The sequence below is a fragment of the Rhinatrema bivittatum genome, chromosome 4 (genome assembly GCF_901001135.1).
Source record: "Rhinatrema bivittatum chromosome 4, aRhiBiv1.1, whole genome shotgun sequence".
Taxonomy (NCBI): domain Eukaryota; kingdom Metazoa; phylum Chordata; class Amphibia; order Gymnophiona; family Rhinatrematidae; genus Rhinatrema; species Rhinatrema bivittatum.
Window position 1 is genome coordinate 263113891 of NC_042618.1, and position 13110 is coordinate 263127000.

The 13110-nt window shown below is 47.3% G+C and overlaps 1 protein-coding gene across 1 annotated transcript in view; it reads left to right on the forward strand.

Moving 5' to 3' along the window:
- Window positions 1-747: 747 nt before the first annotated feature.
- PACSIN2 (protein kinase C and casein kinase substrate in neurons 2) overlaps window positions 748-13110 on the forward strand; it is a 499840-nt gene continuing 487477 nt past the window's right edge. Inside the window, exon 1 of the mRNA XM_029600100.1 lies at window positions 748-900. The gene's annotated coding sequence lies outside the window, so the exon portion shown is untranslated. The remainder of the gene's footprint in view (window positions 901-13110) is intronic.

Below are 13110 nucleotides of genomic sequence, written 5' to 3' on the forward strand. Positions count from 1 at the left end.
TTTTAGATTTGTGTTTTACAGATGCATAAGCTGTGGATCTGAATCTTAAAAGGTAGATTATTTCATTGGAACACAAGATTTTTTTTTTTGGCTATTTTTCATTTGACACCTGCTGAAGGCATTTGGTACAAAGTTTGTAGTAGTTTGCTCTCTGTATTTAATAAGTGGGGTGTGGGAACCTGATGGTGCATTTAAAAGGTGAATATTTTATCCATTGGAAAAATGATTAGAATGCTTGATATCTAAACCAACTTATGTTAAATAGTGTTTTTAAAAAGTTATGTATGTAATTTGTGAACATTGCAGACTTGTCCTAAAGTTTATTTTTTAAAGAATGTGTAGAAATAAAAGGGAAAAAAAACCGGTTCCTGCTGTGTATTACTAGGAAGTATTATATCAGCACAGGACTTGTTAGTGCATGGTATAAAGAAAGGCCTATTCATAAAAGCTTGCATTGTATTTGTGGTTGTAAATACCATCCTTGCTAAACAAGTTAAACTGGTGTATGTCTGGAAAATGTGGGGTCTTTGTGTGTGCTAAGCTGCCTTGCGCTTCTTCAACTTTGGCAAATGAGTGAGCGTATGGATTTTTTTCTTCTTTATTTGCTGTTGTCTGTATTATCAAGAGCACTAAGCACCATTAATTCTATTGCAATAGTTTCGCTAACGGATGTAACCTTCAGATGTGCTCGTTCCTTGGAAAGGCAGCTTAATTTACTGCAGCATGTAAGCAAGCCAAATGCTGGGGGAAGGAGGGAGCAGCCAGCTGCAGTGTGGCAGAATGACCTTAGGTGAATGCTGCAAGGATTTCAGCAGCTAACAGGAAATGATGAAATGCTCTCAGGGAGCCCTGTGCTAGTAGCACAGGAGGTCACGCATACCAGCACAGCAGGAAAGACAGGTACCTGAAACTGAAAAATTATGTAAAGTTCTGTTTGTAGAATTGTTGGAAGAAGAAAATGTAAGTTAATGTGAAAGCTGAGACTTTTAAAAATGCATTCTTGTATGTTAATGTACATACTTAATCATTTACTAAACATCTGACAGAAATGGATTGATTTTCAGTGTGTCATACAATCAACTTGGAAATAATATAACTAGTCTGCTGGTTTAAAGTGCTCTGCCATATTCAAGATTTGCATTTGTTAGTCTGTAGTACTTATGCTTGCTGCTAGCACAAATAAGGAAACACAGGACCATTTTGTCTTCACTTAATGTTCTGATAACTGTAATTTGTTTGTGTCCTTTTTTTTTTAAATGTTGATTTTGTGACAAAATCAACTCTGGGGTTTGGATATTGTTACTGGCTGCTTAGTCTCAGTTTATGGTCTATCATCTCTTAATAAAGCTTTATTTTGGACTTATGCATTCCACATATATTTCTGCTTCTGATCCCTTTTTTGAGTAGCTATGTAGAGAGGACTTCTAGAAGTGAATCTTTCCCAGGATTTATTTTTAGATCTCTACCCACTCCAGCCCACCCCCCAAGTCCTTTTTAGGATGAATACTAACCTGATGTGAATGGTTTCAGCTGCTTCTAAACTCAGGTTTCTTCTGTGGTGGTCAATTGGCATACTGTTATCTAAAGGCAAGCTTCAGAAAACTGATATAAAATTGGCAGAGTGACAATAACTTCAGTGGTGGTAGTTTAGATTCTGACTGAAGAAAATCATTCACAGTTTTTATGTTTGCTGCTTTTTTTTTTTTTTGCTGTACTGGTAAGAGATTACTAGCTCTTTATTTTATTTTATTTTTTTTTGTTGTTGACTGGAAATATGTGACTAAGGGGAGTGTTGCCCAGGTTGGTGATGTCATCCAGTGTATGTTAAACAAATGTCCTTTTATATTTTGCAGTTTAGTAGCATAAGCAGCTGTGATAACAAAATGAGTGGTAATTTTGCATATTATTTTGTTATCCATATGGTAGTAATGATTTGGTAGTGGTAGTGATGATTTGGGGTCCCATTCACAAAATTTAAATGTTTATGCAGTGGTTCTAGTTGGCAATCTTTAAAATGATTTAAATGTCTGCCTGCAATGCCTGTTAGATTAATACAAAAGGGATGTAAGCACAGGGAAGCCGAAGGTCCTCAAAAAAAAGTTTATTAGTAAAACAATATTTCCATTCACGGACCTTTGGCTTCCCTGTGCTTACATCCCTCACGGCTTTGCTAGACCAACTTCCTTCTAGATTTATACAAAAGGTAGGGAGAGCAGGAGCAAGATCCATAAATTTGCATTTCTTGGCGTGTAGCCAGATGGACTCAGAACAAATGGGATAGTATCCGCGTGCTAGCAGTTGGAGACGGATCTGACGTCAGCACGGGGGTATATATATCCCCACAGGAAGCGTAGCAACTCAGTAATTTCCGTCTCCAAAGCAGTTTGGAGTGCCTGCACGCTAGTCGAGCGTGCTTTCCAAGACTACTTTAATCTTTTTCTCTTTTCTTATCTGCAGGTTCTTGGTCTCATGGCATCCACCCTGGAAGTGGTGCCTTGGGCAAGGGCCCTTATGAGGCCTCTACAACACTCCCTGCTCTCTCGCTGGAGCCCCCGTCTACGGAACTATTCCACGCACCTGCATCTGCCAGCCAGAGTGCGGACCCAGTTGCGGTGGTGGTTGCAGTCCAACCACATGAGCAGGGGGTCGAAGATGTCTTCACCCATGTGGACTTTGCTCACCACAGATGCCAGCCTGAGCGGCTGGGGAGCACACTGCGAAGAACTCACCGCACAAGGGCGGTGGAACAGAGAAGAGTCAGCGTGGAACATCAACCGACTAGAGGCCCGGGCAGTCCGATTGGCATGCCTTCGATTTGCTCACAGACTGAAGAACAGAGCAGTCAGAGTGATGACCGACAACGCCACCACGGTGGCATACATCAACCGTCAGGGCGGAACCAGAAGCAGACAAGTATCTCTGGAGATTGCCCCACTGATGGCTTGGGCAGAGGCGAATCTGCAGGACATCTCCGCCGTCCACGTTGCCGGGAAGGACAATACCACAGCAGACTTCCTCAGCAGAGAAAGCCTAAATCCGGGAGAGTGGCAGCTGTCACCCACAGCCTTCCAGATGATTGTGGATCACTGGGGGATTCCGGACATGGACTTACTGGCGGACAAGTCCAATGCTCAAGTACCCAGATACTTCAGCCGCAAGCGCGACCCGTTCTCACACGGAATCGATGCCCTGGTTCAGCCGTGGCCTCCGGGGACTCTGCTATATGCCTTTCCTCCGTGGCCTCTGCTAGGCGCCATCATCCACAAGATTCAGACACACCGGGGCCTAGTTCTTCTAGTGGCACCAGACTGGCCAAGAAGACCCTGGTACGCGGACATGAGAAGACTTCTGGCAGGGGAGCCTCTCCCCCTGCCTCCTCTCCGGGACCTTCTACGTCAAGGTCCCATCCTCCACGAGGATCCGGCTCAATTCTCTCTTACGGTCTGGCCCTTGAGAGGGCTAGACTGAAGAAACGAGGTTACTCGGAACCCGTGATTGATACACTCCTCCGAGCTCGCAAGTTTTCCACATCCCTCACCTACATTCGCATCTGGAGAGTATTCCAAGCATGGTGCGACACTCATGGCACCAATCCCCATGCTACCACAATCCCTATTGTGTTGGATTTCCTGCAGGATGGACTTCAGAAGGGTCTCTCCCTCAGCTCCATCAAGGTTCAGGTGGCTGCGCTGTCTTGCTATGGTCCCAGGAGGGATGGCAAGACCATTGCCATGCACCCAGATGTTTCTCGCTTCCTGCAAGGAGTCAAGCATATTCGTCTGCCACTGAAGTGGCCTGTGCCTTTGTGGAACCTCAACCTTGTTTTGGATTTCCTCGCGGGGTCCGCCTTCAGACCCCTTTGGGGCCTATCTCTCCGTTCTCTAACCTTGAAGATGGTGTTCTTGCTGGCTGTATGTTCAGCCCGCCGCATCTCAGAGCTACAAGCACTGTCCTGCCGTGATCCATTTCTCAGACTCACTCAGAAGGCTATCCATCTTCGGATGGTCCCCTCCTTTCTACCGAAAGTGGTTTCACAGTTTCATCTTAACCAAACCATATCCCTGCCGACCACGGCGGGTCTGAAGAAATCTGAAGAAGGGTGTTTATTACGCCATCTCGACATTGGCAGATTGCTGCCCAGATATTTGGAAGTGACACAACACCTACGACAGACGGACCATCTGTTCGTCCTGCACAGCGGGAAGAAGCAAGGTGAAGCGGCCTCGCGGCTCACCATCGCCCGCTGGATTAAGGAAGTTATCAGAGCAGCTTACGTAGAAGCCGGGAAGTCTCCGCCTCTACAAGTCAAGGCTCATTCTACCAGAGCACAAGCGACATCCTGGGCTGAATCCAGGATGCTGTCGCCTGCAGAAATCTGTAAAGCGGCGACGTGGTCCTCCCTCCATACCTTCTCCAGGTTCTACCGTCTGGATGTCCAGGCCAGGGAGGACTCAGCATTTGCGAGGGCGGTACTACATGGGCCTCAGGCAGCCTCCCGCCCAGGCTGGGAGTAAAGCTTTTGTACATCCCATTCGTTCTGAGTCCATCTGGCTACACGCCAGGAAATGTTGAGATTACTTACCTGATAATCTCCTTTTCCTTAGTGTAGACAGATGGACTCAGCATCCCGCCCAGCTGCCTGTGTACATGGGTTTCACCGATTCAAGGTAAGCCATGTCTTCTGTTCCATAAGAGCGTACACTCCACCAGGTGTTAACGCCTTCCGGTTGTGAATGCTGGCGGTCTCCAGCTACTATCAATCGGTCAGGGGAATCCTGTTTTCACTTTTCACTGAGCGTCAGTACACATTTCCATAACAGCTTTTGCAAGGAAGATTACTGAGTTGCTACACTTCCTGTGGGGATATATATACCCCCGTGCTGACGTCAGATCCGTCTCCAACTGCTAGCACGCGGATACTATCCCATTCGTTCTGAGTCCATCTGTCTACACTAAGGAAAAGGAGATTATCAGGTAGTAATCTCAACATTCCATATCATCCATGAGCGATCAGTCCAGACAGAGTTATGCTTGTCTGCCAGCAGATGGAGACAGAGAAAAAAAGCTCAAAACTGACTTCATCTCCTTGTACTGCCTTCAGCTCTTCAATATTTACATAGAAAAACAGAAATGACGGCAGAAGATGACCAAACGGCCCATCTTGTCTGCCCAGCAAGCTTTCACACTCTTTTTTTTTTTTTTTTTCTTTCTCTCATACTTATCTGTTACTCTTGGCTCTTAGTAACCTTTTTTATTCTATTTCCCTTCCAACCCTGTCATTAATGTAGAGAGCAGTGTTGGAACTGCATCTAAGTGAAATAGCTTAATTAGTTAGGGCAGGGGTCGGGAACCCATGGCTCGCGCGCCAGATATGGCTCTTGAGGGCTGCATCTGGCTCGCGGACAAGTGTCGCCACACTTTCCGGTCCCCCGCTGACCCAGCTGCTCCCCGGTCCTCCTCCGCCCGGGCTTAAAATGCTGTCAGCCCGGGCGGAACGCGGCAGGACAGCTGGAGTCAGCGGCACCGGCGAGCTCTCTTCTCCCCCCCCCCTCCCCAGCGGCCCGGAAGAGGAAGTGGAAAGTATCGGGTGCGTGCGCGGCAAGAAGAGGCCACGCTAGTGCGCTCGCATCGGCCAGAAGAAAAGAAGACTGCAGCGCGGCTCGGAGGAAAATGAAGAGCTTCAACCGCGGCCGATGGGACTCCGCCTCCACGAGGGCTGAAAATGAAGGAGGTTAGCGTTGGGAGGAGGCTGCTGCTGCCGCGAGTTCCCGGGGTGGGGGAGAGAGAGAGTGAATTGCTCGCTCATTCACACTCTCTCTCCCCCACCCCCACCCCGGGAACTCGCGGCAGCAGCAGCCTCCTCCCAACGCTAACCTTCATTTTCAGCCCTCGCGGAGGCGGAGTCCCATCAGCCGCGGTTGAAGCTCTTCATTTTCCTCCGAGCCGCGCTGCAGTCTTCTTTTCTTCGGGCCGATGCCGAGCGCACTAGCGTGGCCTCTTCTTGCCGCGCACGCACCCGATACTCTCCACTTCCTCTTCCGGGCCGCAGGGGGGGGGGGGGGTGGCTGTGTGTGTGTGTGTGAGATTGCATGTATGTGAATGATTGAGAGCCTGTATATGTGAAAGAGAGTATGTCTGTGATTGAGAGCCTGCCTGTGAGAGAGAGCATGAATGTAAGTTTACCATTGGGAACCTGTATGTGTAAGTTTGTGATTCAAAACCTGTTTTCACACACAAAGGATTGAGATCCTTTGTGTGTGAGAGAAATCATGTGTATGTATGATTAAGAGCCTGTGTGTATAAGTAAGAGAGAGATCATGTGTGTCTGTGTGTGATTGAGAGCTGGTTTAGGTGATGGAGCATGTGAGTATGTGATTGAGAGCCTGTGTTTAAATGAGAGAGAGAGAGACCATGTCTGTTTGTGATTGAGAGCTGATTTAGGTGAGGGAGCATGTGAGTATGTGATTGAGAGCCTGTGTGTAAATGAGAGAAAGAGAGGACATGTTTGTAAGCATTAAGCCTAGCTTAAAAATAAAGCACTCACCACCGGGGCTCCAGCGACGGCCACGCGGCTCACACGATCGTCCCTCGGCTCCGCCCACCGAGGAGAAGCAGCCTACCAGCGATCGGACACGTCAGCAGCAGAGGTAAGCGGGGGATTTAAATCCCTGCCGCTCCTCCCGGCGTCCTCTTCTTCTGCGACCGCCGTGATCGCCTCTTCGCCGCGATTGTCTGCAGCCCAAGCCTGCGCAGCCGGCGCTGAAGCCCGTCGGGGCAAGGCCTAGCTTAAAAATAAAGCACTCACCACCGGGGCTCCAGCGACGGCCACGCGGCTCACACGATCGTCCCTCGGCTCCGCCCACCGAGGAGAAGCAGCCTACCAGCGATCGGACACGTCAGCAGCAGAGGTAAGTGGGGGATTTAAATCCCTGCCGCTCCTCCCGGCGTCCTCTTCTTCTGCGACCGCCGTGATCGCCTCTTCGCCGCGATTGTCTGCAGCCCAGGCCTGCGCAGCCGGCGCTGAAGCCCGTCGGGGCAAGGCCTAGCTTAAAAATAAAGCACTCACCACCGGGGCTCCAGCGACGGCCACGCGGCTCACACGATCGTCCCTCGGCTCCGCCCACCGAGGAGAAGCAGCCTACCAGCGATCGGACACGTCAGCAGCAGAGGTAAGCGGGGGATTTAAATCCCTGCCGCTCCTCCCGGCGTCCTCTTCTTCTGCGACCGCCGTGATCGCCTCTTTGCCGCGATTGTCTGCAGCCCAGGCCTGCGCAGCCGGCGCTGAAGCCCGTCGGGGCAAGGCCTAGCTTAAAAATAAAGCACTCACCACCGGGGCTCCAGCAACGGCCACGCGGCTCACACGATCGTCCCTCGGCTCCGCCCACCGAGGAGAAGCAGCCTACCAGCGATCGGACACGTCAGCAGCAGAGGTAAGCGGGGGATTTAAATCCCTGCCGCTCCTCCCGGCGTCCTCTTCTTCTGCGACCGCCGTGATCGCCTCTTCGCCGCGATTGTCTGCAGCCCAGGCCTGCGCAGCCGGCGCTGAAGCCCGTCGGGGCAAGGCCTAGCTTAAAAATAAAGCACTCACCACCGGGGCTCCAGCGACGGCCACGCGGCTCACACGATCGTCCCTCGGCTCCGCCCACCGAGGAGAAGCAGTCTACCAGCGATCGGACACGTCAGCAGCAGAGGTAAGCGGGGGATTTAAATCCCTGCCGCTCATCCCGGCGTCGCGCGCCGAAGGAGCGCGACAAAGGGGCCTGCCCCTTTGTCTCGCCCCTTCGTTGCAGCCCCGAAGGAGCCCCGACCCCTACCCCGGAGTGGCCACAGACAAACCTCTGCTTAATTAACGTTTCCCAGAGCAATAGTGTTTACAACCCTACGGATTTCGCAGCCGTGTGTGCAACGCTCCGCCTTCCAGGCCCCAAACCGCATCTCATCACCTTCTACTGGGATTCGTGCGATCGCCACCACCCACTCGGGGACCCCCTGCCTTCATCCAAAGTCTAACCAACCAATTCCTTAAGCAACCAGCTTTCATCTCGGCAACCAACCGTCAACAAACTACATCTCCCCACCCAACAGCTCTCAATCAACACCAGACAACCTCTTCCCAGCATTCAACACTCAACCTGCACCAGATTACATCTTCATGCCCCAGCATTCAACCAACTTCTCAAGCTACTCTCCATTATGTACCCCCTAACCATCCCCATCATCCACAACCTAAGGTGGAGAGCACCCAAGCTCCCCACCACACCACTCCACCACAACCGCCAACAGAGACTCAGGCCCATCATGCTGACACCTATCACCCAATGCCTTGGCCTGGCTCTTTTCTCAATCACTCTGTTTAATGCGCAATCCATATCCAAGAAAACGCACATACTCAATGACTTCCTATCCGACTCTAAACCAGATATCTGTGCCATCACAGAAACCTGGTTAAAACCAACTGACACAACTCTAATTAACCAGCTACCTATACAAACCTACGACATACTGTCCATACCCAGACACAAAAAAAGAGGAGGAGGCCTCCTCTTAGCAACCAAAAAATCACTAGGTCTGACATTGCAGACATCCAATACCATAGCCAAAATGGAATTCGCTTTATTCAACTCTAAACATCTGACTATCGCCTTAATCTACGCTCCTCCCGGTCTCTTAGAATCAGACCCCTCCCCAATCATAGAACTAACAGCTAAACACTTAAATTCAGGAAAACCGGCTATCTTGATGGGAGACTTCAACCTCCACGTGGATGTCCAACCTCATTCCTCCAACTGCAAAACCCTTCTCTTCTCCCTCAACCATATGGGTTTCAGACAAATTGTGACAGAACCTACCCACAAAGCTGGTCATACCTTAGACCTGATCTTTATAAACGAAGGTCTTACATCCCACTCCACCCCAACCTGCCTTGCGGTTCCTTGGACTGACCACCGAGTCATCTCTTCAATGCTAAAGATCATTGAGCCCCTTCCCCTAACAACCCAAACAATTAACATCTCAGTCAGGAAACAGTGTTCAGGAGATCACCTAAGTAAACACCTAACCAAAGAACTAATGAATCTGGACCTCACCGACGCTAACTCAGCAACCTCATCATGGATCAACATCACCAACAAGGTTGCAGATCAAGTATGTCCCTTGACAACAAAGTCTATCAACCCGGACAAAGACAACAGGAAACCTTGGTTCACCACAGAACTAAAGTCTCGTAAACACGAGCTCAGAAGCAAGGAAAACCAATGGCGTAAAAGCCCATCTACAACAACCCTACTCAACTACAAATCATGCCTCAACACCTACAGAAACGAAATCAACAAAACAAAAAGAGAATTTTTCTCCAAAAAGATACACCACTTCTCATTTGATTCAAGAGCGCTCTTCTCTTATGTCTCAGCCCTCACTAAACCTCCCGGACCAAACATCCCAGATGACCAAGCTCTAAAAAAAGCCAGAGAACTTGCCGACTATTTCGACAACAAAATCACAGCCCTCGTAACCCCCCTCAAAGGGCCAACACCGCAAGCAAGCTTCGCAAGCAACCACAGCCAACAATCAGTTACAGCAACCGCTTCTCAACCCAACACACAAACATCATTGCTCGAATCTCTTGAACCCACATCCACCTTAGAAATAGCAAATATCATTAAGAAGATAAAACCATCCTCTCACCCCTTAGACCATATACCATCAAACTTGCTGAATTCTATCCATGACATCATTGCCAAGCCAGTTGCCGATATCATTAATTGCTCCCTTGCCCAAGGCCAAGTTCCTGACCAACTCAAGTTATCACTACTCAAACCTCTACTCAAAAAACCCAACCTTCCTACTACAGATCTGGCTAACTATAGACCCATAGCTAACCTCCCTATGCTAGCTAAAATTATGGAGAAAATTGTCAACAGACAACTTTCTGAATTCCTCGAAGACAACAATATCCTCACCAATAACCAATATGGATTCCGAAAGAAAAAGAGCACCGAATCCTTATTAGCCACACTAACGGACACCATTATCTTCAATCTCGAAAAAGGCCATCCTTGTCTCCTCGCGCTGCTGGATCTTTCCTCAGCGTTCGACACCGTGAACCACCCTAGCCTACTACAACGACTAACAGACATCGGCATCACTGGAGCAGCTCTCAACTGGTTTAAGTCCTTCCTAGAGAACAGAACATACAAAGTTAAGATAAACAACAAGGAATCTCACCCCATCCAAGTCAAGATGGGGGTACCACAAGGATCATCACTCTCCCCCACCCTCTTCAACATTTACCTTCTCCCACTCTGTCATCTACTTACTAACCTCAAGCTCACCCATTTCTTATACGCGGATGACATTCAAATTCTCATCCCTATCACGGAAACCATACAAAAAACCATGGCCTACTGGAAAAAATGCCTATCATCCATCAACGATCTTCTAACCAGCCTCAATCTAGTGCTAAACACCAAAAAAATGGAAATTCTCATAATAGCACCGGAGCATTCTACCCCGCCAACATCCTGCAACTCTCCAGACACCTCAGGATATTCCACAGCACCTCAAGTCAGAGATCTGGGAGTACTACTAGACAACAGACTCAGCCTCAATAAATTCATAAATAACACTACAAAAGAATGCTTCTTTAAATTACATGTGCTAAAGAAACTAAAGCCCCTTCTACTCTACAGGGATTTCCGCACAGTACTCCAAGCCATCATCCTTACCAAATTAGACTACTGTAATTCACTCCTGCAAGGCCTTCCAGCATACACTACCAAACCACTCCAGATGGTTCTGAATGCTACTGCAAGGATCCTTACCAATGCCAAAAAAAGGGACCATATCACCCCAATCCTCCAGCATCTCCACTGGCTTCCCATCAAATATAGGATTCAGTTCAAGACTTGCACGATGATTCACAAGGCACTACATAACATCTCCCCCCTCAACTTAACTTTCCAGCTTCAACTACACTCTTCTAACAAACCAACCAGAAGGGCATACCAGAATAGAATGATCACCCAACCTGCTAAATCTACCCTGAGGAAACGTGCTCTATCCACAGCAGGCCCGTCTCTCTGGAACTCACTACCACCGGACCTCCGCCTTGAACCGTGCCATACTACTTTCAAAGTGAAACTCAAGACTTGGCTTTTTCATCAAGCTTTCCCAGAGAGCTAAAAGCAAGAACAACAAACTTTCAGCCTTGTCTTACAGCATTATTGTAATGTTCATATTGTGTCAGTTATATGTTTCAAGTTGTTTTCTAAGTTGTTCTCTAAGTTGATCTTAGCTGTTTCATAATAGATTTTACCTTGATTATTATCCGTTCATTATATTCGATATGTTCCATGTAAACCGCCTCCCCGGCGATAGTTATTTCTGTTAAATGTGAACCGGAGTGATATGTATTGTATACAGGAACTTCCGGTATATAAAAACCAAAAATAAATAAATAAATAAATGTGAATGAGAGTCTGTGTGTGAGAGAAAAAGACAGCATGTATTTATGTGATTGAAAGCCTGTGTGTGTGTGTAAGCGTGAAAAGATAGACAGCATGTGTGTAAATGTGTAATTAAGAGCCTATATAAGTGAGAGAGAAAAAACATGTGTATATGTGAGTACTGAGAGCATGTGTGTATAGGTGTGTCATTGAGAGCCAGTGTGAGAGAGAGCGCTGGTATGTGACTGAGAGAGGAGAAAGTTCCAAGCAAACCACCCCACCTCCTGCTAATTCAGAACTATCTCAGGACACCTGGATATCAAACGTTCCCAGGTATGCAGAGCAAAAAAATTTTTGTATCATTATTTTTCATTACTGGGTCTTTGTGTCTGCTATTTTGAAATATTTTGTTGGTATCTGGAAATGTTTTATATGAGTTTTTAATTATTGGATATTCCACTCATCAGCTGTTTCGAAATATGTTCTTTTTGTTAGTACAGTTAGTACAGTTTTACTGCTGCTGATTTTATATTTCTTGATTTGTTTTATAAGGATGGGTGATGTTTCTTTTTTCCTTTGTTACACTGCATACAGAGACTCTGGCTTGTTGCAGTTTCCAATTCAGTTTTTTCTGCATGTTTCTTGTTATGCGTTTTGGTCTCTTTATTCTATGTTAGGTGAGGGACAGCACGTGATTCAGGTGAGGTTTTCTGCTGGCGTGTAGTTTCTGTGTAGGACTCTATAGCAGCCTGACTTGGTCCGTTTTCCTAATAGGAGATGTATTGGTGTCTTAAGGCCTGGTGTAATATTTTCAGAGACTTATTGTACTTTAAAAGTGTGATCTTACATAAAATGCACACATTTACTTGTATTTAGTTTTAAACATATTGTATGGCTCTCATGGAATTACATTTTAAAATATGTGGCATTTATGGCTCTCTCAGCCAAAAAGGTTCCTGACCCCTGAGTTAGGGGTATTAACCACCACAATAGGCAAGCTACACCCATCTGTTTATCCAGACTATGTAATTCAGTCCTTGTTGGTTGTTGCCTGAATATAGATCCACGTTTCTTCATTCCCCCCTGCCGTTGAAGCAGAGAGCTATGCTGGATATGCATTGAAAGTGAAGTATCAGTCTTACTCCCTTGCCGTTGAAGCAGAGAGCTATGCTTTATATGCATTGAAAGTGAAGTATCAGGCTTATTTGGTTTGGGGTAGTAACTGCCGTAACAAGCAAGCCTACTCCCTGCTTTTTTGTGAATGCAAATCCTTTTTTCCACATTTTCTCATTGCTGCTGAAGGTTAGAGCAATGTTGGAGTCGCATTAACCGTGTGAACTGGTGCTGAAGTTAGGAGTAGGCCACTTCCGGGAAGGATTTTGGCAGAGTCCTGGGGTTACTTCAGGTGGCTGTCCTATGGGATTGATTCTCTATTTCTCCTTAGGAATCGATTCATCTGGGGACTCTGCTCCCATATTAATAGGTCAAGCACTGGGTGATCCCCAGTGATTTTGTTCACTTGGTGGCTCTAACAGCAGGGCTCCTAGAGCAGTAGTCTTTGGGCTAATTTCCCTGGTAAAAGCATATTCGTAGAGCAACAGTCTTTGGACTGATTTCCCTGGAAGAGTGGAATCTTTAAAAAAACAAAACACAAAAAAAAAAACCA